Here is a 25081-nt window from a genome sequence, read left to right on the forward strand (position 1 = left end):
TGCAAATACTATTGGTCAGCTACTGCTGTGTAAATGTACCATACAGAAAGAATTGAGGGAAAGATGTACAATTACTGGGTGTTCAAACCGGCTAGCGGAAAAACTCAAATTTGACGCCTAGCAAAGCTCTGAATGCCTAGATTTCAGAGTCCTGTGGGGATTTTGTGGGAAATGGCAATCACATGAGGATCAGTGACTTACTGTCGTATAATTTTACTTAGCTAAAATAAGCATTTTCATTTGATTCTTATTGCTTTTCCCTTGTCGTTCTAAACGCTAAATTGCATTAGACATATACAAACGTTAATTAGCAAATTCTATTTCATGTCTATACAGCCAGTGGTTGCAAATAGTATACATATTGTAAAACCAATCAAGTTCTTTCCCTCTCAAATTCATATTTTGTGCGGGAGAATATGGCTACAGTGATTTGTTAGCTATGATCTTCATCGTTAGGGTTCCTACCACTTCACCTCTTACTAGAGAATGCATTGAAACTCATCATCACGCCAACAGTCCGGTGTGAACGGCAAGTAAAGCCACACAAGAAAATGTGTTGTGTTGTCATTCATTTACTTGAATTGAAATAGTGGGGCTGCAGCTGTGTTTTTGTAGGTTTTCAAAATTGGGCCTTTATTAGTTAATTTATATATTATTTTATTCATAACCAGGTTGATAATAGGTCCAGTCCAGTTTCAGTGGAAGTGAGCATGGATGTTGATGACAGGCCCAGTTGTCATATACGTCGTAAGGGACAGACCAAGGCGCAGCGGGTATAGTGCTCATCTTCTTTCTTTATTTAGAGAGAACACTCAAACAAAATAAACAAACGACGAAACAGTTCCGTAAGGCACACAGGCTATACAGGAAACAACCACCCACAAACCCAAAGGAAAAAACAGGCTGCCTAAGTATGGCTTCCAATCAGAGACATCGAAAGACACCTGCCTCTGATTGGAAACCATACTCAGCCACACATAGAAAATGAAGATAGAAAATGCAAACTAGAACAAATCCCCTCTAAACAAACCAACCCCAAAACACACAAAAACAACACCCCCTGCCACGCCCTGACCATACTACAATGACAAATGACCCCTTCTACTGGTCAGGACGTGACACCAGTCCAGTTTCAGTGGAAGAGAGAGTCAGGGTAGGCCAGGATGCCGGACCAACTTTTGATTATTTCAAGACACCCAAGTCAGATGACCTTAAAACATTTCTGTTTTAAGGGTTTTCTGTTTTAAAGACGGCACCAGTCGGAAATGGCTGTCATCCAATGAAGAAAGCCATGTGTTATACTGTTCAATTTGTATGGCATTTGCGAAGCCTATTGACAGCAGTATTTTTATGAGTGGAATGACGGATTGGAAATGTGTTCATGGTAATTTCTTGGCGATGATAATACTGCTGGGAAAGTATGACGTCTGCTTGAAAGAACATCTCACCGAATGCATTGAGAAAAGCAAGAACCTACATCAGTCTGGGACAAGAGGCAGAGGTTCTCTAATCACACTTCTCTCAAAAAATACTGTCAACATCGTCATTCACACAATTCAGAACATTATCCAAGAGACCATGTCAAGTGAAATTGAGCAAGCTGGAATGTTCTCTGTCCAGATCGACACAACTCAGGACATAACTCAAGACCAGTGCTCTGTCATTGTGAGATATGTGCAGACGTTGTACAAGAGAGGCTTGTGGCTGTTGTGAAGTGTGAGGCATCCACTGAACAGTACTTTGTCCAGTTGTTGACAGATGTCGTGGATAAACTAAAATTAGACATGAGCAAGTGCAAGTGCATTGGCAATGCTACGGATGGAGCATCGAATATGCAGGGCAAATATAAGGTCTTCTCTACTCTGTTATCCTCAAAGTCCCCCAATCAAGTGCATGTATGGTGCTATGCACATGTCCTTAATCTGGTTTTGTCTGACACAACTGAAATTGTCTTAACAAGTGGGTCACTGTTTGCTCCCCTTAACGACATTGCTGTGTTACTCCGTGAATCCTACCAATGGATGGATGTGTGGGAGAAGAAGAGGCAGGACACACAACACAGACGCCTATCTCCAATCAGAGAAACAGGCTGGTGGGCTAAGGATAGTGCTTTGAAGAAGGTCTTTGGATCCTTTGGAAAACCAGGCCAGGGTCTCTATGTTGAAGTACTACTCACACTATCAGCCATTACAAGGACAGACCAACATGAAGAAAACTGTTCGGGTGAAGGCAAGAGGATTTACTGAGGCTCTTCTCCAGTATGAGACGATACTGACAGTTCAAATATTTCTTCTGATATTTGAGAACACGTCACCACTGTCCAAATACCTGCAGACAAGTGGGATGGACATCCTGTCTGCCCATCAAATGGTTGTGGCTACACAGGAAACCCTGAAAGGCATGTCAGTAGACTTTGACCATTAAGACAGCTACAGACACATTTGTTCAGTTTGCAAATAAGAAGATCAAAGAACAGGATGAGAACACAGAGCTGGAGGAGGTGGAAGCCACAATGCCACAGAAAAGGGCAAGAAAGAAGAAAATCATGTCTGGAGAGATGGCTCAAGATGAAGCCTTGACAGAGGCAGAGAGTGCCTATAAAGTTAAAGTCCATAATCTAATGATGGTTACAGTCACAGATGGTATCCACAGGGGATTTCTGTCTCATGGCACTCTATATGCTGACCTAGCCCCTCTGGACCCTAGAAACTTCTCCCAAATAACATCCAATGGTCTTCCAGAGACAACCCCTCAAGAGCTCAGCAAATGTTTGCTTCGATTTAATAGCCAAACAGCTGTTGAAAATTTGCAGTGTGAGCTGAGGAGCCTCGCTGTACAGTGGAAAAGACTGAAAAGTTCAGGATTGGAGGAGTACATGACCAGGACAGTGGAGGATGGCCCTGATGAAATGAAGAATACATGACCAGGACAGTGGAGGATGGCCCTGATGGAAATGAAGAATACATGACCAGGACAGTGGAGGATGGCCATGATGGAAATGAAGAATACATGACCAGGACAGTGGAGGATGGCCCTGATGGAAATGAAGAATACATGACCAGGACAGTGGAGGATGGCCCTGATGGAAATGAAGAATAAATGCTGCTCATCCTGCAAAAAATGTCCACTGTTGTTACCAGATGCTGAGACGGTACAGCCTGCTGACTGATGCATACCATATTTTTGGCCTTGGATACAAGTTCCTACTAACCCTCTTAGTTACCCAGGTAGCTTGTGAGCGAAGTTTCTCCTTAAAGTATATCAAGAGTAGACTCAGGAGCACTCTCTCACAAGAACACCTAGAGGCCTTCATGCTGATGGCCACTGAGAAGGACATCCTGATGGTCCTGGATACTGACATGGTTACTGAGAAGGACATCCTGATGGCCCTGGATACTGACATGGTTACTGAGAAGGACATCCTAATGGTCCTGGATACTGACATGGTTACTGAGAAGGACATCCTGATGGCCCTGGATACTGACATGGTTACTGAGAAGGACATCCTAATGGTCCTGGATACTGACATGGTTACTGAGAAGGACATCCTGATGGTCCTGGATACTGACATGGTTACTAAGAAGGACATCCAGATGGCCCTGGATACTGACATGGTTACTGAGAAGGACATCCTGATGGTCCTGGATACTGACATGGTTACTGAGAAGGACATCCTGATGGTCCTGGATACTGACATGGTTACTGAGAAGGACATCCTGATGGTCCTGGATACTGACATGGTTACTGAGAAGGACATCCTGATGGTCCTGGATACTGACATGGTTACTGAGAAGGACATCCTGATGGTCCTGGATACTGACATGGTTACTAAGAAGGACATCCTAATGGTCCTGGATACTGACATGGTTACTGAGAAGGACATCCTGATGGTCCTGGATACTGACATGGTTACTAAGAAGGACATCCTGATGGCCCTGGATACTGACATGGTTACTGAGAAGGACATCCTGATGGTCCTGGATACTGACATGGTTACTGAGAAGGACATCCTAATGAACCTGGATACTGACATGGTTACTGAGAAGGACATCCTGATGGCCCTGGATACTGACATGGTTACTGAGAAGGACATCCTGATGGTCCTGGATACTGACATGGTTGCTGAGAAGGACATCCTGATGGTCCTGGATACTGACATGGTTACTGAGAAGGACATCCTAATGAACCTGGATACTGACATGGTTACTGAGAAGGACATCCTGATGGCCCTGGATACTGACATGGTGATCCATAGAGTTGCAGAGAAAAGCGAGCTGTTGAGAAAATTGCTCCTCCAGTAAGGTAGTTGCGACATATTTCCTATAACTTGCTTACTTACCATTATGTTACTCCTACATTTCTAATGTTTATTTTTCCTGTCTGTAATATTGCTGTCCAGTACTTTGACAGAGTGAAGCCAGCCAGTTGACCCTGAGCAGCAGTTAGACAGTTCTATGTTTCAGTGAGTGTTGTGGATATTATAGTGAGTATTGTGGATATTGTATTGTGGATATTATAGTTATCTCTTTTTTACTCCGGGCTTCATGTAGATGAATCATGACTCATGATGGCTTGTGCTGCTCTCCTACAAGGTTACGTTCTATGTTTGGAGAGGTGTTCAACCATTGTTTTTTAGAAGGTGTACTCCCATGACTTAAAGCTAGCCAGCTGACCCTGAGCAGCAGTTAGACAGTTCTGTGTCTCAGTGAGTGTTGTGGATATTTTAGAATCTCTTTTTCACTCTAGGCTTCATGTGATGTGAGGTAGTTCAATCATGGAAAATTCAGTGTGATCTGTAGAAGTTTTATAACAATGTTCAGCGTTTGTGTGTGTGATCTGCAGCCTTTTTAAAGTAGTACTGTAATGGTGATCAATGGTTGTGATGTGGTTATATTAGGGGCTGGTCGTGTGTGTACGTACATGCATTAGCAGGGCAGCCATGGTGGACTATACGGGGGCCAGTTCTGGTGGGCCTGTCTGGATCAAAGTCCAGGGCCGTTTTTTACTCCAAATCCGTCCCTGCTTTTATCTATCACTCTGTTGTATCACACATTAGGTAGTATTGTTTCCTGTTTTCATGTTTAGATGCTACTCCTGTTTTGTGTTCATGCCATGTTCGTTCCTATTCAACTCACCTGCTTCCTGACTCCCTGCGTCTCTGTTACAGTATAACTCAAGATCTAATGCATATCCCTATGAAACTGATTGAGATCAAATGGTTGGTATACAGATGCTATGTGGACATTTCACCGGTAAAACTTGAAGAATTCACAATCCACAGTGAGAAATGTGAAGGGAGGGTGACCACAAACATTTGGGTGTAAAAAAGAGGTAAAGAAACACATGCGCAGAACGTGATTTGAAAACTTCAGCTCTCGGAAAAGGGATCCATGGGGGAGGGACAGGGCGGTTACCTACGGACCCGCAGCCTTGGCCATTAAAATAATGTTATTCGCCTTATTTTGTACTTTGCTGAGAGGAAAATAAGAGGAATGAATAACAGATAAAGCAAAGTGTTGTCTCTTGTAGTCACCAGGGCTGGGGTCAATGCCGTTTTAATTCCAGTCAATTCAGAAAGTAAACCAAATTCCAAATTTTCCTCATTGAAAAACATTGGAAGAGAATTGGAATTTCAGTATACTTCCTGAATTGACTGGAATTCAAATGGAATTGACCCCAACTCTGGTAGTCACTCACAACTATTAAGAAGTCATTCAGAAATAGACCTACTTGTCTGTCTCTACATAATGGAGTGAGGAGATGAGGCTGGCTGCATCCCAAATGGAACCCTATTCCCTATGGGCCCTGGTCAAAAGTAGTGCTCTATATATAGAATAGAGTGTCATTTGGGATGCAAATTCAGTAATCACTGTAGCAGTTGGGTTAATGAAGGACTTGACCCCATTACCAACAGGGTATCTCTCATTCTCTACCAACCATGGGTAAATGACCATTTAAAACACCACTTATTTACATTTAGAGTGGATCCTATGGCCTCTCATAACCCTTTCAAATGTGTGCATGTGAACTTAATGTCCAGTACTCTAACGGAAACACATGTTTTAAGTGGTGCTTTTAAAAGCGAATTAACCTTTCATTCAAATGTCACAGTCCACGCTTTTTATGTTCTGCTAGGTGTGATCAGAATTGGCAGCGATTTGTCATCCATTCATAACTATCTGTCCATACGATCTTAATGCTGTGGTCTAAAACATTCTCCTGTTATTGCCATTCGATTAGGAATAGAAAATAGGCATGCATAAGTGAACTAGACATGCAATAACAACCCTCACTTTGCTTTGGCCGTTGCAATTGAAGAAATCTGTTAATGTAGCATTTTATATCTCTGTTAGTAGCTAACTGCCCCCCCACATCCCCTCCTTCTGTTATGAAATGGTGTTAGCTCTGCTGTGCAGCACAGCTGTGTCCATGATGTGTGTGTGTGTGTGTGTGTGTGTGCGCGCGCATGCTCTCCAACCACCCAACACAGGACTCCATTGTACTGGCCCTGAGTACTGGCAACAGCTGGCCACGCAGCAGTTATCTCACCGTGGCAACAGCGATGACAGGAAGAGCTTTGCTTAAGCTCCGTATTCCCTATCACACATGATGACATGACAGATGGGGGGGGGGGGCTGCCCAAAATTCTGAAGACACACTTTTCCATTGACTTCTTCAGGTTCATAAGTAAAAGGAAGATTTAAAGGGATATTTCAGGATTTTGGCAATCGTGGCTTCCCCAGAGTCAGTTGAACTTGTGGATACCATTGTTATGTGACTGTGTCCACTATGAAGGAAGTTATAGGAAAAACCAAGCCATGAGGTTGAAGGAATTGTCCTTAGAGCACCAAAACAGGATTGTGTCGAGGCACAGATCAGGGGAAGGGTACCAAAAAATGTCTGCAGCATTGATGGTCCCCAAGAAGAGAGTGGCCTCCATCATTCTTAAATGGAAGAAGTTTGGAACCACCAAGACTCTTCCTAGAGCTGGCTGCCCGTCCAAACTAAGCAATCGGGGGAGAAGGGCCTTGGTCAAGGAGGTGACCAAGAACCCGAAGGTCAACCTGACAGAGCTCTAAAGTTCCTCTGTGGAGATGGGAGAATCTTCCAGAAGGACAACCATATCTGCAGCATTCCAACAATCAGGCCTTTATGGTAGAGTGGCCAGACGGAAGCCACTCCTCACTAAAAGGCACATGACAGCCGTTTGGAGTTTGCCAAAAGGCACCTAAAGACTCTCAGACCATGAGAAACAAGAGTCTCTGGTCTGATGAAACCAATATTGAACTCTTTGGTCTGAATCCCAAGCGTCACGTCTGGAGGACACGTGGCACCATACCTACGGTGAAGCATGATGATGGCAGCACCATGCTGTGGGGATGTTTTTCAGCAGCAGGGACTGGGAGACTAGTAGGGATCGAGGCAAAGATAAACGGAGCAAAGTACAGAGATCCTTGATGAAAACCTGCTCCAGATCCCTCAGGTCCGCAGACTGGGGCCAACGTTCACCTTCCAACAGGACAACGACCCTAATCACACAGCCAAGACAACGCAGGAGTGGCTTCTGGACAAATCTCTGAATGTTCTTGAGTGGCCCAGCCAGAGCCCGGACTTGAACCCGATCTAACTTCTCTGGAGACCTGAAAATAGCTGTGCAGCAACGCTCAACAAAGTACTGAGTGAAGGGTCTGAATAATTATGTAAAAGTGATATTTCCATTTTTTTTTTTTTTACATTTGCAAACATTTCTAAACCTGGGGTATTGTGTGTAGATTGATGGGGGGGGGGTGATAATTTAATCAATTTTAGAATAAGGCTGTAATGTAACAAAATGTAGAAAAAGTCATGGTCTGAATACTTTCCGAAGACACTGTATCATGCTTGTGTTTCATGCATATTTCATTGGGCATGTCTCCATGTTCTGCTGGTTGCCTTGGGAGCCAGACAGATGTCTGTACTCAGTCAGTCCCAAATGGCACCCTATTCCCTATATAGTGGCCTATTTTTGACCAGGGTCATGGTCAAAAGTAGTGCACTACATAGGGAATAGGGTGCATTTTGAGACGCACACAGAGACACCTGGAGAGAGGATCCTGTATACTGTATCTCACCAACACCAGTCTACAGACCCATCTGGCACTGGCACAGCCTCTAACATTGAGTAATGTCAATGTATTCACCCCCCTTAGATTTCTTCACATTGTATTGTGTTACACAGTGGGATTAAAATGGATTTCATCGTCATTTATTGTCAATGATCTACCAAAAAGACTCTCTAATGTCAAAGGGCCCATATTCTGCTGACGTTGCACCATTTCTATCCACTATAGTCTATTTGTGGTATTGTTTTTCTTCGTGCAGCATTGAGATATGTGAAGGTTCTTCACTAAACTGAGAAGAGATTATTGTATTTTTTATTTTTGAATGCTCTAGATATATGTTTTGAAAATACATTTTCCCATACTTAAGAGCTCGTAACAAGGCATCCTCTTACTTCTCATGTAACATGCATGGATATTGCATCATTTTTAGTTTGAATCAATTTGTTTACCACTGTTCCTCAAAGCTAAGTCTCTCTGACCGCACACGATTCTAGCCAATCAATATACATATCATGGTGAGACTGTCAAGTAACATCTTAACAGTTTATTTTAAGCTTTCAGAGTTTTATTTTCAGGTCTACAATATTTTTTGAAGGTGATACTGATATTCAATATTCAAAACATATCACATGCAAGCAATAAAGCAAACGTGCATGACATTTTCCATTAATTGGGATATTTGTGTCAGCTGTATGTGTCTCATTAATTCGATTCAGGGGGCCATATTGCATTTCGTTACCGAAACCTATACCCAATATCCCTAAACATATACAGTACCAGTCGGAACACACCTACTCATTCAAGGGTTTTTCTTTATTTTTACTATTTTCTACATTGCAGAATAATAGTGAAGACATCAAAACTACGAAATAACACATATGGAATCATGTAGTAACCAAAAAAGTCTTAAACAAATCCAAATATGTTTTATATTTCAGTTTCTTCAAAGTAGCCACCCTTTGCCTTGATGATAGCTTTGCACACTCTTGGCATTCTCTCAACCAGCTTCATGAGGTAGTCAGGGCCTTCCCTGTGGCTCAGTTGGTAGAGCATGGTGTTTGCAACGCCAGGGTTGTGGGTTTGATTCCCCACGGGGGGCCAGTACCAAAAAAAAAAAAAAAAAAAAAAAAAATGCATGAAATGTATGCATTCACTACTGTAAGTCGCTCTGGATAAGAGCGTCTGCTAAATGACTAAAATGTAAAATGTAAAATGTAGTCACCTGAAATGCATTTCAATTAACAGGTGTGCCTTGTTATAAGTTAATTTGTGAAATTTCTTTCCTTCTTAATGCGTTTGAGCCAATCAGTTGTGTTGTGAAAAGGTAGGGTGTTGTGACAAGGTAGGGTGGTATACAGAAAATAGCCCTATTTGGTAAAAGACCAAGTCCATATTATGGCAAGAACAGCTCAAATAAGCAGAGAAATGACAGTCCATCATTACTTTAAGACATGAAGGTCAGTCAATCCGGACCCAGAGTTACCTCTGCTGCATAGGATAAGTTCATTAGAGTTACCAGCCTCAGAAATTGCAGAGCTCAAGTAACAGACACATCTCAACATAAACTGTTCAGAGGGGACCTTGTGAATCAGGCCTTCATGATCGAATTGCTGCAAATAAACTACTACTAAAGGATACCAATAATAAGAAGAGACTTGCTTGGGCCAAGAAACACGAGCAATGGACATTAGACTGGTGGAAGTCTGTCCTTTCGTCTGATGAGTCCAAATTTGACATTTTTGGTTCCAACCGCTGTGTCTTTGTGAGACGCAGAGTAGGTGAACGGATGATCTCCTCATGTGTGGTTTCCACTGTGAAGAATGGAGGAGGAGGTGTAATGGTGTCATAGTCCTTTGCTGGTGACACTGTCTGTGATTTATTTAGAATTCAAGGCACATTTAACCAGCATGGCTACTACAGCATTCTGCAACTATACGCCATCCCATCTGGGTTGCGCTTAGTGGGCCTATCATTTGTTTTTCAACAGGACAATGACCCAGCACACCTCCAGGATGTGTAAGGGCTATTTGACCAAGAAGGATAGTGATGGAGTGCTGCATCAGATGACCTGGCCTCCACAATCACCTGACCTCAACCCAATTGAGATGGTTTGGGATGAGTTGGACCGCAGAGTGAAGGAAAAGCAGCCAACAGGTGCTCAACATATGTGGGAACTCCTTCAAGACTGTTGGAAAAGCATTCCAGGTGATGCTGGTTGAGAGAATGCCAAGAGTGTGCAAAACTGTCATCAAGACAAAAGGTGACTACTTTGAAGAATCTAAAATCTAGAATATATTTTGATTTGTTTAACACTTTTTTTGGTTACTACATGATTCCATATGTGTTTTTCCATAGTTTTGATGTCTTCACTATTATTCTACAATGTAGAAAATAGTAAAAATAAAGAAAAATCCTTGAAGGAGTTGGTGTGTCCAAAATATTGACTGGGACTGTGTATCAGTGGAGGCTGCTGAGGGGAGGATGGCTCATAATAACATCTGGAACGGAGCGGATTCCACTAATTCCAATCCAGCCTTCAGCCACGAGCCCGTCCTCCCCAATTAAGGTGCCACCAACCTCCTGTGCTATATATTATATTCCCTTAAAACTGAGCTCACGTCACTGTAAATCGATGGGCCTTTGCCACCTCTCCTGCTGTATGCTTTTTAACACATTGCTCAATTTATATGTTAGCATTGGAGGCCAGCCAAGGTTCCCAGTGACCATTATTATTTTTGGCTGTTTGGATCAAGTCAGGGGGTTGTTTTTCCAGACTTGCAGTATTCCCTCATTCTGGACCAGAGAAAGCCCGGGAGAACTCCCAGTTTCCTGTGAACAAGCCAGCCTCAAGCTACATCCCAAATGGCACCCTATTCACTACATTGTGCACTACTTGATCAGAGCCCTATAGGCCCTGGTTCAAATGTAATGCACTACCTAGGCAATAGGGTGCCACTTGGGTTTGCAGACATAGTCACTATGAGCCACACACAAATCGCTGTCACTTACCAACGGGGCTATTTTTGTTATCCGCGCCATCGAACACAAGGCACCATTTTAAAACCTTAAACAAACACAAATTTTACACTTTGGGGTCTGGAGTGAAAATGTGTGACTATTTTACTCTCATTTGATGGCATGAATAGCGATACAACAATACTAGTATATTTTGGCTGCTACACAATTTATGGAATTTGCTAATTTGTTGCATTGGTCATCATGGATGAGGACAGTGGCTTTCTCTTTGTGGTAGTAGTGTTGCTTCCCAAATGGCATCCTATTCCCTATTTAGTCCACTAGGGCACATAGGGTTCTGGAAAAAAATGGTACACTATATAGGGAATAGGGGGCCATTTGGGAAGAAGACTGTGTCCTGTCTTCTAGCAGGGTTGTAGTTCTCCAATGCTATTCTTGACTTATCCTTGTCTGTCCTACTAGACTGATGCTTTAACTGCTGTCTTGCTGGCTCCAGTGTGATTCGCCTGTTAGAGAGGTCACAAAGGGCCATTATGTCAGTGTGCTTGACAAATGCTTCAGGTTTTAGTGCTCTCATCCGAGATATGACACCCCCCCCCCCCCCTTGCTTCAATTTGGATTTGTTCCACCCCATATTCAAACACTCACATGATCCCAATGCACAAGGCCTAAATTACATGGATGTCACTGAATAGTCCATACTATTCCCCCTTCCTGGAATATCTGGGGAAATGCTCAATTTGAAGCGTAGAATTGGAGAAAGATGTTGTCTTAATTGAGTTACACCAGCAGCACAGTAGCATTAAGAGTTAGACAAGTAAAGTATGTGAGCTATTTACTGCCGAAGCATTTTGACTCTGCTACTCTGTAAAGTCCCAATCTCTCTTATCACTTAACTCTAACTCAAACTTTATGGGTATGACAAGTTGACTGTATAATGAGTTACTGTACCTTACTCAGAACCAGGAACCAGTATGGAGAAAGAGGGAGAACTGACAAGGCAGGTATAGATTTTAGGATGATTTTTATTTCATATTTATACATTTTCGACGATAGCCTGGACTCAGCTACAGGTCTGTCTGCTGATTGATATAGACATATACACTGAACAAAAATATAAACGCAACGTGTGAAGTGTTTGTCCCATGGCTCATGAGCTGAAATAAAAAATCACAGAAATGTTCCATACACTCCAAGCTTATTTCTCAAAAATGTTGAGCACAAATTTGTTTACAGTACATCCCTGTTAGTGAGAATTTGTCATTTGCCAAGATAATCCATCCAACTGACAGGTTTGGCATATTAAGAAGCTGATTAAACAGCATGATCATTACACAGGTGTGCCTTGTGCTGTGGACAATAAAAAGCCCCTTAAAAATGTACAGTTTTGTGCTGAGGAGTATTTCTGTCTCTAATAAAGCTATTTTGTGAGGGAAAAAATTATTCTGATTGGCTGGGCCTGGCTGCCAAGTGGGTGGGCCTTTGCCCTCCAACGCCCACCCTTGGCTGCACCTCTGACTAGTCATGTGAAATCCATAGATTAGGGCCTAATGAATTTATTTCAATTTCCTTATTTCCTTATATGAACCTGTAACTCAGTAAAAACTTTTAAATTGTTGCATGTTTCGTTTTATATTTTTGTTCAGTATAATTAAATCTAACCGGCTGTTATAGATGCTAAAGGGTATTTAAAAATACCATACCAATTCTCTGCTGCTTTATAGGCACTGCTGTGAGAGTAACTTAAGTAAACAAAGGAAAACATGAAATGACTCAAACACTGGAAAATAATATGATAATGAAGCAGTGGAATGATGAAATGTTTTTAGCATAGAAAGTTCCTTCCTGGTGGTAACAGCTTTTCAAGCCACAGCACAACTCTCACCAGGGTGCTGCTTGTTGTGTCCAAAATGGCACCTTATTCCCTATATACTCTGTGGCCTACGGGCCATGATCAAAAGTATTGCACTATATAGGGAATATTGTGCCATTTGAGACGCAGCTTATGTGTACCACCATCACCCTCTATGAGATGGCACATCTAAGAGGGGACTAAAAGAGGCCTTTGCGGCCCGACAGTGCTTAGATATGCTTTATTCTTTGAGTAAACGGGAACATTTACTTGTGATTACTATGTGGGAATTTAAAGTTTAAACTAATCATATTTTCTATAATGATTTAACTCAGCACAGTATCTTTACTCTGTGATGAACCCTATACATGTAAGTTATGCTCATTACTCATGTTAGTTAAATTATGATCCTCGCCAGGCATCCATTAAAATCATTAGTGTGAATATTATAATATATTAATATACTGAGAAGCCCAGGTCCCAGACCATGTTTTTATTGATTAGATTCTGTCCCAGAGACCTAATTCTGGGGATTTAGAAGGAATGAATCTAAACTGTTTGAAATGAAAATAAAGGAGCGTAGGCTATGTACTGTAATGGATCCTTGGGAAAGCTTGGTTTCCATGGTGAGAAAGGACATTCAAATTAAACTGTGCTGAAATAACAATGACAGAACCTGTTGATATAGCCTTTCATATATATAAACTCCTAGCTAAGCAAATAAATCTTCCCTCAGTGTCTGTACAGCCCAGTAATTTTATACCACTGAAAAATCAAATATACCGTGTTTGTGTTTAGAATTCAAAGAAACTCAGGAAAAAAATAACTAATGTTATCTAATCATATACAGTATAACTTAAGCTACTAATCTCTTAGTCTACACATTTTTCACACGCCCACCTTGCAATGGTGTAACTTGTTGGACACCCAGCACTAGGGAAAGGCTTAAGGCTGGTTTACAGTTGGTCTATCGACATGTCTGTAGACAGTTGTCGCAGTGACATCATGAACATTCTATTGTCATCCGACATTAAACTTGTCGTTACGAAGAAGTATAAACACATCAGCAGCTCTGTGCTACAAATAACATACTTGCTTTATTTTAACACCAATAAACCCATCTGTTTAAAAATGAATTTAGTAAATGTCAACCTAGCAAGCCAGGCAACTAAAAGCAATTTTCTAAACAATGTTTTGGTTCATTGCTAGCTTCTTAGCTAGCTAGCTAGCTAGCCAGCTCAAATAATGACCAGAGTATAGCTGACGTCTTAACTTTAGCTACTTTGTATTCATTATTACCGGAAACTAAACCCACCACAACCACATAATTATTTAAAATAGCTTAAGGTTGTGAGTGTGACCAAATAAAAGTAGGTCATTCTATCTGAGAATTTTAGACCTCCTGTACAGTCTTGTCACAGATGGATTTGGTCTTGTTGCTGTAGCAGGCCAGTAACCATGACAAAGGACATTGCGACAGTCGCAGCGACATGAACTTTTTTCATGTCTGTGCAACAAAGAAACCGACAGTCACAGATACGGTCTACAGACATTCCACCGGTATATAAATTAAATGTAGTTTTGACCAGCGACACTTGTCGCATTCTAAATGTCTACAGACATGTCATTAGACCATGAACAAACCTCCCTTTAGCCTGCGTCCCAAATGGCCTATGGGCCTTGGTCAAAAGAAGTGCATTTTAAAGGGAATAGGATGCTATTTGGGATGCGCCCCCAGCCAGTGGTGTTGAGGATGTCCAGAGTTTCAGAGGCTTGCTTTGCTTCATTCTGAAAAAGGGAATGGATAATGTGGCAACCAGTGTTCACAATGTTCTCAGGGGTGGCCTGGACTCATGTCTGCAGCTTTCTGTGAAGCCCCTCTCTATCCCACACTCTCTTCCCAGGTCACTATACTGTTACTTTCGGGGCTTGGAGCCCACACTCTTATACAAGCTTACTGGTTTGTGTCTCTACAGACCTACAGTAGGAGCTCCAGACAGGTAGTGAGTATCTAACTGATACTTTATCTTATGCACAAACTAGACTGCAGTATATTTCTGAATATAACTGGCACGTTGTGAGAAAGCTGTAGGTCTTAGAAACAGCGCCTTTTTCAGAAATCACTATGTTAGCTAGATGCATTGTTTTTAGCTTTTCATTGATGTTTGTTGGGAAGTAGCTTATATCACACATTTTTATATTACTCAAAGCTGAGTTGAATTATTTGTGTGTATATCTCAGAGAGAGAAAGAGAGAACATGCTGGTGTAGTGTAGAGGAGGAATAGTGGTGTTTTGCTCCTTTCCATTTTCACCTTCTATTTGCGTTTCAGGAGAAATGTTGTGTGAAAGGCCCCTTCTTTCTCTACCAGCAATATCAGCCCTGCTCCTGCTTGGTTACCTATCTATTTATTTAGCAGGGCTCACTAAATGGCTTACTGACAAATTAGACTGGTAATGATAATGACCGCGATAGTTAACATAGCCCACTTTTCTTAACAGGTTGGGAATTTCCAATGGTCCTTTTCTCTCTTTCTTATGGTGACATATTTCAACCTGCTGAATGTGAATGACAATTACTGCTCCTGAACTGAAAAGGCCCCTGAACTGTTGAGCTGTGTCCCAAATGGCACCCTATTCCCTACATAGCCCCATAGTGCGCTGGTCAAAAGGAGTGCACTATCTAGGGAATAGTGTGCCATTTGAGACTCATTGTATATTTTCTTTGTTAATGTGGGACATTTACCAAAAGAAGAAGTGAAACAGAGAGCCGGTAGCGCCTTGGTAGACAATAGCAGGGGAGTTTTCAGGGGGACGGCAGAGTTCAAAAGGGGGTCAAGAATCAAAATGGGAATGACATTTGCCATCAGCAGCCCTGATTCGCTGCCATTGATTCCCTCCCAAAGCCAAAACTGAATCTGAATTGCAAATTGGGCAAAGCAGTGGCCTTTCACAAGTCGACAGGCAAGCTGAGGCTGCGTTCCCACACACCCCGGTTCTGTCATAAATGGCAACCTATTCCCTATATAGTGCACTATTTTTGACCTGGTCCCATAGGGCTCTCCTATAGGGCTGGTCAAAAGAGGGTGCGATTTGGGACTCAGCACCCTTCGCCCCCTCGCTCCATGGCCTGGATGCTAGCAGCAGTGGTGGAGGCTGTGCAGCACTCTCCCAGGCTCGCTCCTCATAACAGAGACACACAGCGGGCCATTGTTCCATAACACACTGAAGAGGGGCTAGGGTCAGAGGGAGGGCTGGAGGGGACAGCGTTGACAGGGTTTAAATAAAGGTGTGTTCTGACCCAAGCTGACACTTGGCTATATGTTTATTTCTTTATTTTTCTTTCTACAACCCGGTGCAGATAAGCGTTGCCATTTAATGTGAGTGCATTTATGAGCTTTTAAAAAATTCATTATGCTACAATTAACATCCACACAACCATACATATTTGAAATATCTAAAGTCGTGGGGTGTGTCCCAAATGGCACCGTATTCCATACATAGTGCACTACATTTGACTAGAGCTCTCTGGGCCCTGGTCAAAAGTAGTGCACTTCATTAGGGAATAGGGTGTCATTTCAGAAGCAGCCATGATGCAGGGTTAGGATGACAGATAAATGTTCCATGACATTACTTATTTCTCTCTCTCTTTAATTCCAATAGCAGATGTTGGACTGAACTGAAGCTGCTCGGAGCAGGAAGGAGAGGTTGAGCCAAAAACAGCAATTTAGTAGACACTGGAGAAATGTTGTATTAAAAATGTTTGGAGAAGGCAGGCAGACAAGAGCAGATGCCACACTTTAACTTTTTGACACAGACAAACATTTGTGTAGCCAGTCTAGGTGCCATTCTGTTTCTGCCCTGGCTGGCCAACTCCTTAATCACTGTCTAAACTAAACTGAGAAACAACATTGGAAATAGATCAGGGCTCTCCAACCCTGTTCCTGGAGAGCTACAGGATGGTAGCTACCCTCCTACCCTCCTGTAGGTTTTCACTTCAACCCTGTTCCTGGAGAGCTACCGTCCTGTAGGTTTTAACTCCAACCCTGTTCCTGGAGAGATACAGTCCTGTAGGTTTTCACTTCAACCCTAATCTAGCACACTCGATTCTAATAATTAGCTGGTTGAAAAGCTGAATCGGGTACGTTGCAACTGTGTTTGGAGCAGAAACCTACAGGATGGTAGCTCTCCAGGAACAGGGTTGAAGTGAAAACCTACAGGAGGGTAGCTCTCCAGGAACAGGGTTGAAGTGAAAAACTACAGGATGGTAGCTCTCCAGGAACAGGGTTGAAGTGAAAACCTACAGGATGGTAGCTCTCCAGGAACAGGGTTGGAGTTAAAACCTACAGGATGGTAGCTCTCCAGGAACAGGGTTGGAGTGAAAACCTACAGGATGGTAGCTCTCCAGGAACAGGGTTGGAGTGAAAACCTACAGGAGAGTATCTCTCCAGGAACAGGGTTGGAGTTAAAACCTACAGGAGGGTATCTCTCCAGGAACAGGGTTGGAGAGACACTCTTTTCAGAAGATATTATTCAATTGAACATGAACTAATTTAATTTATGCAATTTAGCTAATCTTAGACCAGGGGTATTCAACTCTTACCCTAAGACGCCCGGAGCCTGCTGGTTTTCTGTTTTACCTGATAATTAATTGCACCCACCTGGTGTCCCAGGTCTAAATCAGTCCCTGATTAGAGGGGAACAATGCAAAAATGCAGTGGAACTGACTGAGGTCCAGAGTTGAGTTTGAAGGTCTTAGAGTATTGTGAAATGTTAGTTACATAGATTACTGTGCTTTTGTTTTATTTTCACTTTTTTTCCTAACACCATGACAAATGTGATGTTCTTTTTCTCTTTTTAATTATTTTTTATTTCACCTTTATTTAACCAGGTAGGCCAGTTGAGAACAAGTTCTCATTTACAACTGTGACCTGGCCAAGATAGAGCAAAGCAGTGCGACACAAACAACACAGAGTTACACATGGGATGAACAAACGTACAGTCAATAACACAATAGAAAAGTCTATATTCAGTGTGTGCAAATGTAGTAAGATTAGGGAGGTAAGGCAATAAATAGGTCATAGTGGTGAAATAATTACAATTTAGCAATTAAACACTGGAGTGACAGATGTGCAGAAGACGCTTGCTTGTCTTTATCTCTATACGCTTGCTTGCCTTTATCTATCATTGTAAAGGACACAAAGTGTAACTGTGAACAGATTACAAGTTCTCTAAAGACTTGTGGATTAAAGCATCGTCTCTATGTGAGTAACAATACATGAGAGATGCCTTTTGAGCAGGCCATAAATTATAGACCCTTAAAGCCTTTTGTTAAGGCTTTTCATATTAAGCGTTTTATTGCCTATATGCCTTGACATTGTGAGTGGCGTTGGCGTTCTCTGAGCGTTGTCCCATGTGAATGGTTTGTCATGTTCCAACTCAGGCCAGGGCCACTAGTGGAAACCACATGGTGGTTTAAATAGGTCCATGTGAATGGAGGCTGCCTGTTCAGACCTTTGTGGGCCTGCAACCAGTGTCGTCGCTCTGTCTCCTGTCAACTTTCTGTTTGGGTGCCTCTGAGCAGGACGTGAGAGTATGCACACACAGATTAGCTCATCCATGATCTCATAACTAACCTGTCTTTCCCTTGCCTTTCACTAAACGAGGAAAACATTCACAGTTGGGTCTAAGTAAGTGAAAATTAGAATTTGAATAGTTGATGAAATGTGTCTATTGGGTCTTTGTGCCTGAATCAGGGCTCGGTGAATTGTCATGCTGAGATATACTCCATGGGACACACACACACACACACACACACACACACACAAACAGAAAGGCTTTTCTGCTGCTTTGCTTCGCACACACACTCTCACACACACACACACACACACACACACACACACACACACACACACACACACTGAGACACACACATGCACACAGAAAGGCTTTCCTGCTGCTCTGCTTTGCACACACACATACCGCTCCTCCGCATCCCAGAACGTCTGGGAACAAAATTTACTGCCACTGTCAAAAACTTCTGTCAGCACTCAAAGGAAGAGCAGTGTGGGACTTTTTTACCTTCAGACTTAAGTACGGACTGGCTGTGTTAGCACCTAGAGGGCTGTGAAATCTACTCTCATTAATAGCTGTGTGTGTGCATGCGTGAGCAAAGCAGAGCAGAGCAGCAGGAAAGATTTTTCCTACTTCAAGGACCCCGGCAGACTGCAGGATGGCCTGTCACGACCATTAAACCTGATGGTAAATTCATTCTGTGCAGCTGTGTTATAATGAAAAGCCTTATAAGCACTGAAAGCATTGAAAATGAACATGTTAACTCGTCTTGCATAGACAAATATATTAGTGTTGCTGTGGTTGACTAAACTATAGAGCAGGCGCCATTTTCACCCTGAACAGTTTTTCAATGAGCCTAGTAAGAGTAGATGTTTCTGTTCTGTATCTTAGTTTAAAAAACAATGGTAACTAATTGCAAAGGTTGTTAATTGTGTCTCATTTTATCATCATTATTGTTGATAACGTCGGTTTAATTTTGTGTCTGTATTGAGGCCGTTGGTTAAAACCCAGAAAGGCCTAAGAAAACACCAGCCTGTTTGTCTCGCTAGAATGGTGATACTAATGCTGGAAGTAAATATAAATCAATGTTCAATTGAATGCAATACAGCTCCAGAAGTAGGTTACACAACGCACAGATCAAGAGCACTCCTCTCCTCATTGTGGGGATAGCCTCGCCTGCCTTCCACTCCTCTCCTCATTGTGGGGACAGCCTCGCCTGCCTTCCGCTCCTCTCCTCATTGTGGGGACAGCCTCGCCTGCCTTCCGCTCCTCTCCTCATTGTGGGGACAGCCTCGCCTGCCTTCCGCTCCTCTCCTCATTGTGGGGACAGCCTCGCCTGCCTTCCACTCCTCTTAAAGGAGCAATCTGCAGTTGCTACATATATTTTTGGACTTATAAATGAATGATAGGTACACATTGATTCTTGAAGAATATAAATGCCTCATGAGCTTAGTTCAACTGTCGTACCCCATCAGAACCCAAAATATACGCCTGTTTTACTCCAATGTTTGTAAACAAAGTAAATGTAAACAAACACAATATAGTCTCAAAACATGGTTAAAACTATAATTTGTATATCATGGATGGTCAGTCCTTGCATCCATAGCTCTGTCTATGAATTTGAGAGTGGTTATATTTCTCCAGCCCTATCCCTCAGCTTTTTAACGTAACAGGGGCGGGGAGTACACTTTGTAATTGTTTCAACTGCTGATTGCTGCTTTAGGCTCCCTCTGATCCACATCTTCCATACAAAGGTGATATGTTTCCCATGCAATTTTCTCTCATGTGAAGCTGGCTGGTAATTTCTCGCTTATCTTCCAAAAGCAATGAGATCTGTGATAATCCTAAGACTCGTTTTACTCTTCTTTAATTTTTCCCATCTTGTTGGAGTGGAGCACAGCTACAGCCACTCTACACATTAAGCTGGAATCGGAGTAATGTATGTATCTTCTGATACATTCTTTCCATCCCTCCCAGCCTCTCAGTATGGACCCCCTGAGGCCTGCAGGGATACCTGTGGTGTGTCCCAAATGGCACCCTGTTCCCTACAAAGTGCACTACTATTGACCAGAGGCCTGTGGGCTCTCCGCTGTTCAGGAAATCAGAGTTGCAGGACTTCTAGAACAGAGCAACAATGGGAGAACTGGGTAGTGTCCCAAATGTCACCTTATTCCCTATTTAGTGCTATAGCCCATTGGGTTCTTGTCAAACAGTAGTGCACTATTTAGGGGATATGGTGCCATTCGGGATGAGACCCTGTTCTTTGAAGCTATCTGTTGGACTGCAGGGAAAACCAACCTGAAGTCTGGCTAACCAGAGAGAGAGAGAGAGAGGGGGGGGGGGGCAGCTCACTGACTACTTATGTTTGGACTGGGAATTTGTGAATAAATATTCCTGTGGCATGTGCAATGAGGCTGCGTCCGAACGGAGTGCAAATGGAAGTATCAGATCACTGCTGTAACGAGCAAAAGATGTGGACTGGAAGGATTCAGGCTGATTTCCATTGACTCTGGCTGTCATTGATTAGCTTTTCAGTTGAGTTGTAACTGTCATATTCCATGACTGTTTTACAATGCTTTGATCATTATGTTGAAAAATCATCTAGTCAAGTTCATCACAACATATATGGTATAGGCCGCTTTAAAACATCAACGCCTTGCCTTGAAGGGTCATACATGGTTTAATACAGCTTTAATGTAAATTTCTAACTTCTCTGCATCATCCTCTTGAGTAGCTTTGAGGTAGGATTAAGTAGCTTTGACGAAGGAGATAAGACAGCCATCGTTGTTCGCCAAAGAGCCTTTCACAGTATTGTTGACATTTCCTGTTAGATATCCCTCTGTGCATATCCCTCTGTGCATAGATTACAGGCTTAAGTGTTCACTCATTTTCACACATTTACTCTTCAATGTCCTCATATTATATCAAAGGTTAGTTACAGTGCAAACAGGACTATGTAAGTGTACTGTGTGCACTGCTCATCCATTTTGTGTTGATTTATCCCTATTTTGATAATTGGTTTGTCACTTTTAATTCAAATCAATGTGGTAGCTGTTCTGAAGTAGTTGAATGTCACCATTCATTCTGAGGCTGCTTTAATAAAAGGCATCGTAACCTCAAACACAGCTGGAAGCATATGAAGTCTGTATTCCAATCCACAGGCACTCACTATGCTATAGCTATTTTGTAGCTATGGGGGGGAAACCATCGCATGAAGGTATATTTTTTTTTTATAGTGCGCTGATTGGCCATGGCCTCTGTTGGTATGGAAACACGTCACAGAGCAGGCGGGAGGGATAGTGTGGTCTCAGAACGAAAAAGAAAGTCAACCACCTCCTCCTGAGGACCAATTTGCTCCGATGCTCTCTTAGAGGAAAGGCCTGTTGCTTACATTGGCCCCGCTTACCATTTAAGGCCAGGCTGCAGCAGGCAAACGTAACCTTTTTCATACCAGTTGGCTCGCAGACTCACTGGAGACCCAGGGAGGGAGAGATGGAGAAGAAGAGATGAGCAGGAGTGAAATACTGGCTGGCTGTTTGAGGGACTTTCGAGGGAGTCAGAAACAGAAGTATCTGTTGCATTTGTGCAGTTCTTGGTTGCATCCCAAATGGTGCATCCCAAATGGCACTATTCACTATATAGTGCACTAGTAAAAGTACGCACACCTTGTCTGAATCTTCTGGTCTGCTGTTGTTCAGTTGACCTCTCTCAGCCCTGACTATCTATTTATCTGTCAGACAGTACCCAGTCAACATACCCAACATACTTAGTCAACAGACAACAACCTTTAAAGGATAAAAGCCATTGGGAATTGATTCACCAATATGAACCAACCAGTAGCTGAGATTTGTGAGCGGTAGGGAATGACAGCTTTTATTTGACCTTGTGTGAGGGTCATGGTGAGATTTGTTGTTTTTGACACACCTAGACCACCTAGAGGGGGAATAGACTAATTTGTTGCCTATACAATATATTCTCTAAAAAAGTCAGTATAGTACACATAAAGATGGCAGAATTGTAGGCTGTAGTACTGATGTCAATGAACTCATGATATTAGTGTTTAAACATTTAGCTAAACCTAGGCTACCAGATTAGACTAAAAAGACAACCCAAAACCTCAGAGTTCATCCCTAATTGCACCCTATTCCTTCTAGTGTACTACTTTGGACCAGAGCCCTATGGGTACCTGATCAAAAGTAGTGCTCTAAATAGGGTATCTGTTTGTCTTTCCTTGTGTTGAAGGATGGAGGATATCTCCTGAGAGCATGGGACTTCCTGGTGTTTGTGTAGGGATGTAGGGATTGGGTTGGATGCAACAGCGATTGCACTGCCATGGTTGGCTGGAAATGGAGAGGCTTTAAGGATCAGGAGTTTGGGTGTTTCACTGCAGTCCAACAAAGCACCACATACTGTATGTGTCCGATAGAGTGCTACTTTGCTCTACTCATCTGCCTTAGACATTTGTTTGTGGACACAAAAGCAAGAGGAGGTATACATTTTTTTGATGTGTGGCAAAGTGTGTGTGTATTATGGAGTTTTAATGTAGATGTAGAAAAAACATCTCCTGTGCAAGCTCTAATTCTATGCACTGTTTCGGGACACTAGACGGGGGCTCGTCTCAGCCTGAAGTCAGGGAGCCAGGAAACAATCAACACAATTCAATAATCACCAGCTAGGACTGTCCGTTCCTATGGAGTCAAGGCATTTCTCTGGGTTTATTTACCTTGGATCCAATTTCATTTGCTTTTTAATTTCATGGCCAAGTGGACCTCCCTGACTTCCTCGCCTTCCACCCGGGGTCGCCCCCCCCCTCCCCTTTCCCTGCCTTCCCTCCCCCTGACAACACAAACTGTGGGCACAAAGGTCACACCACTCTCCTATAAGCCACACATACACACGATGAAGAGGTCCCTGGCGGCATACTCACACGGACGCACGCACGCACACACGCAAACACCCAAACACTGCGCGCACACACATACAGACACAGCTGTCCCTGGATCACTTTGCTTGTTTCCCCTGACATCCTCCATGAAGGAAACACACACGGCTGTGGCTATCAGTCGAGTCTCTGCACAGCATAAAGATGTCATCGGACAGCGACTGTAAATCTCACTTAAAGCACTGGGAGTCTTCCTAGGGAGGAGGATGTGCTGTGTCATGAGGCAGAATACAGAGTTTCCAGCACTGTGACAGTTTAAATGCATAGGTTGAGAAGTAGCAGTGGATGATGGTTCTGGAGGCATTGTAAGATAACCATGATGGATGATTGTTGAGAGGATGAGGTCAGGAAGTTCCTTGGGATCAGGTCTACCTTCTGTAACACAACAGATTGAGAGGAAGCCACAACTCCAGCTACTGGGAGACCATGCTGACTCCGTGCTGACTCTGAGGTCTCCACGGTGTGCAGGTCCAGTCCAACATCAACATAGCAGTGAATGTTTGTAAAATCACAAACACAGAGTGATTATAAAAGAGAGCTATCTATCCTTGTCTTGTTCAGATCCCCTACTGACTGAATGGGTAAACTCTCCCAGTGAACCTGGCTCCAGCTGTTTGTGTATGTAATATGCACTGCAGGCATGTGCAGGATGTTTTGGTTTCTCCGCAGCTCTTTGCTAAAGCCATTATTTTTGGCGGAGAGTTGTCATGGTGATCCTTAGCTTGATGCTGCTGCTAATTCCACAAAGTTTAAGTAGAGAAATAAAAGGAAATCATTCAATGCAGAAAGGTATTGGTGTGCTTCTGTGTGTGTGTTGTTAACCATACACTGCACTGCACTTGTTTTGGGTCTTTTTTTTGTTCGGCACCCTATGATTCATATGATGGTATGAGACATGGTATGACATGTACTCAACATGAGACTCTAGAGACATAACTGAATTATATTTCATCAACCCAATTAAATATTTCTATATGCCAGGATTAATAATCAACTCTTCTGCTGACTGGCTACAACAGGGACATGACGTTTCCTGTATTGGGTATTTCCTGTTCAGCTTATTCACTGACATTTGTCCCTTGGCAGTCATAGCAATTCCTATCCTCTCTCTCTCTACATTGTGCTAGGCTTTTTCATTCACTGAAATGCTTGTCCAAGGTGTCCGCCAGATGCAGACAAACATTGCGTCTATTCCCTACACAGTGCACTACTTTTGATGGGTCCTGGTCACAAGTAGTGCACTACATACAGTAGGGAATAGGGTGCCATTTGGGACGCACACCCAGTCGTACATAGTTATAATAATGATAACAATTATGAAGTCTATGCACTTACAGTGCCCCCTGGCTCCTCCTGGAGACACTGATCTTTAACGTAGAAGCTTTGTAGTGTGTGTGTGTGTGTGTGTGTGTGTGTGTGTGTGTACGCGAACTGTAAGGTCTAAGCTTTGTAGTAGCTGTTGATTCTGAGGGAGTGATTTATCTGCTGCACTGCTGGTGCTCCTCATGGGAGCAGCCCGTCTGCTGTGAGGAGGCTGACTTTGACGGCTCTATACACTTTGACTGAATGATATCAGAGATTGCATCTCACATGGCACCTTATTCACTATAGTGCACTATGTAGGGAATAGGGTGCCA

Source organism: Salmo salar, chromosome ssa03 (assembly GCF_905237065.1).
Source record: "Salmo salar chromosome ssa03, Ssal_v3.1, whole genome shotgun sequence".
NCBI lineage: Eukaryota > Metazoa > Chordata > Actinopteri > Salmoniformes > Salmonidae > Salmo > Salmo salar.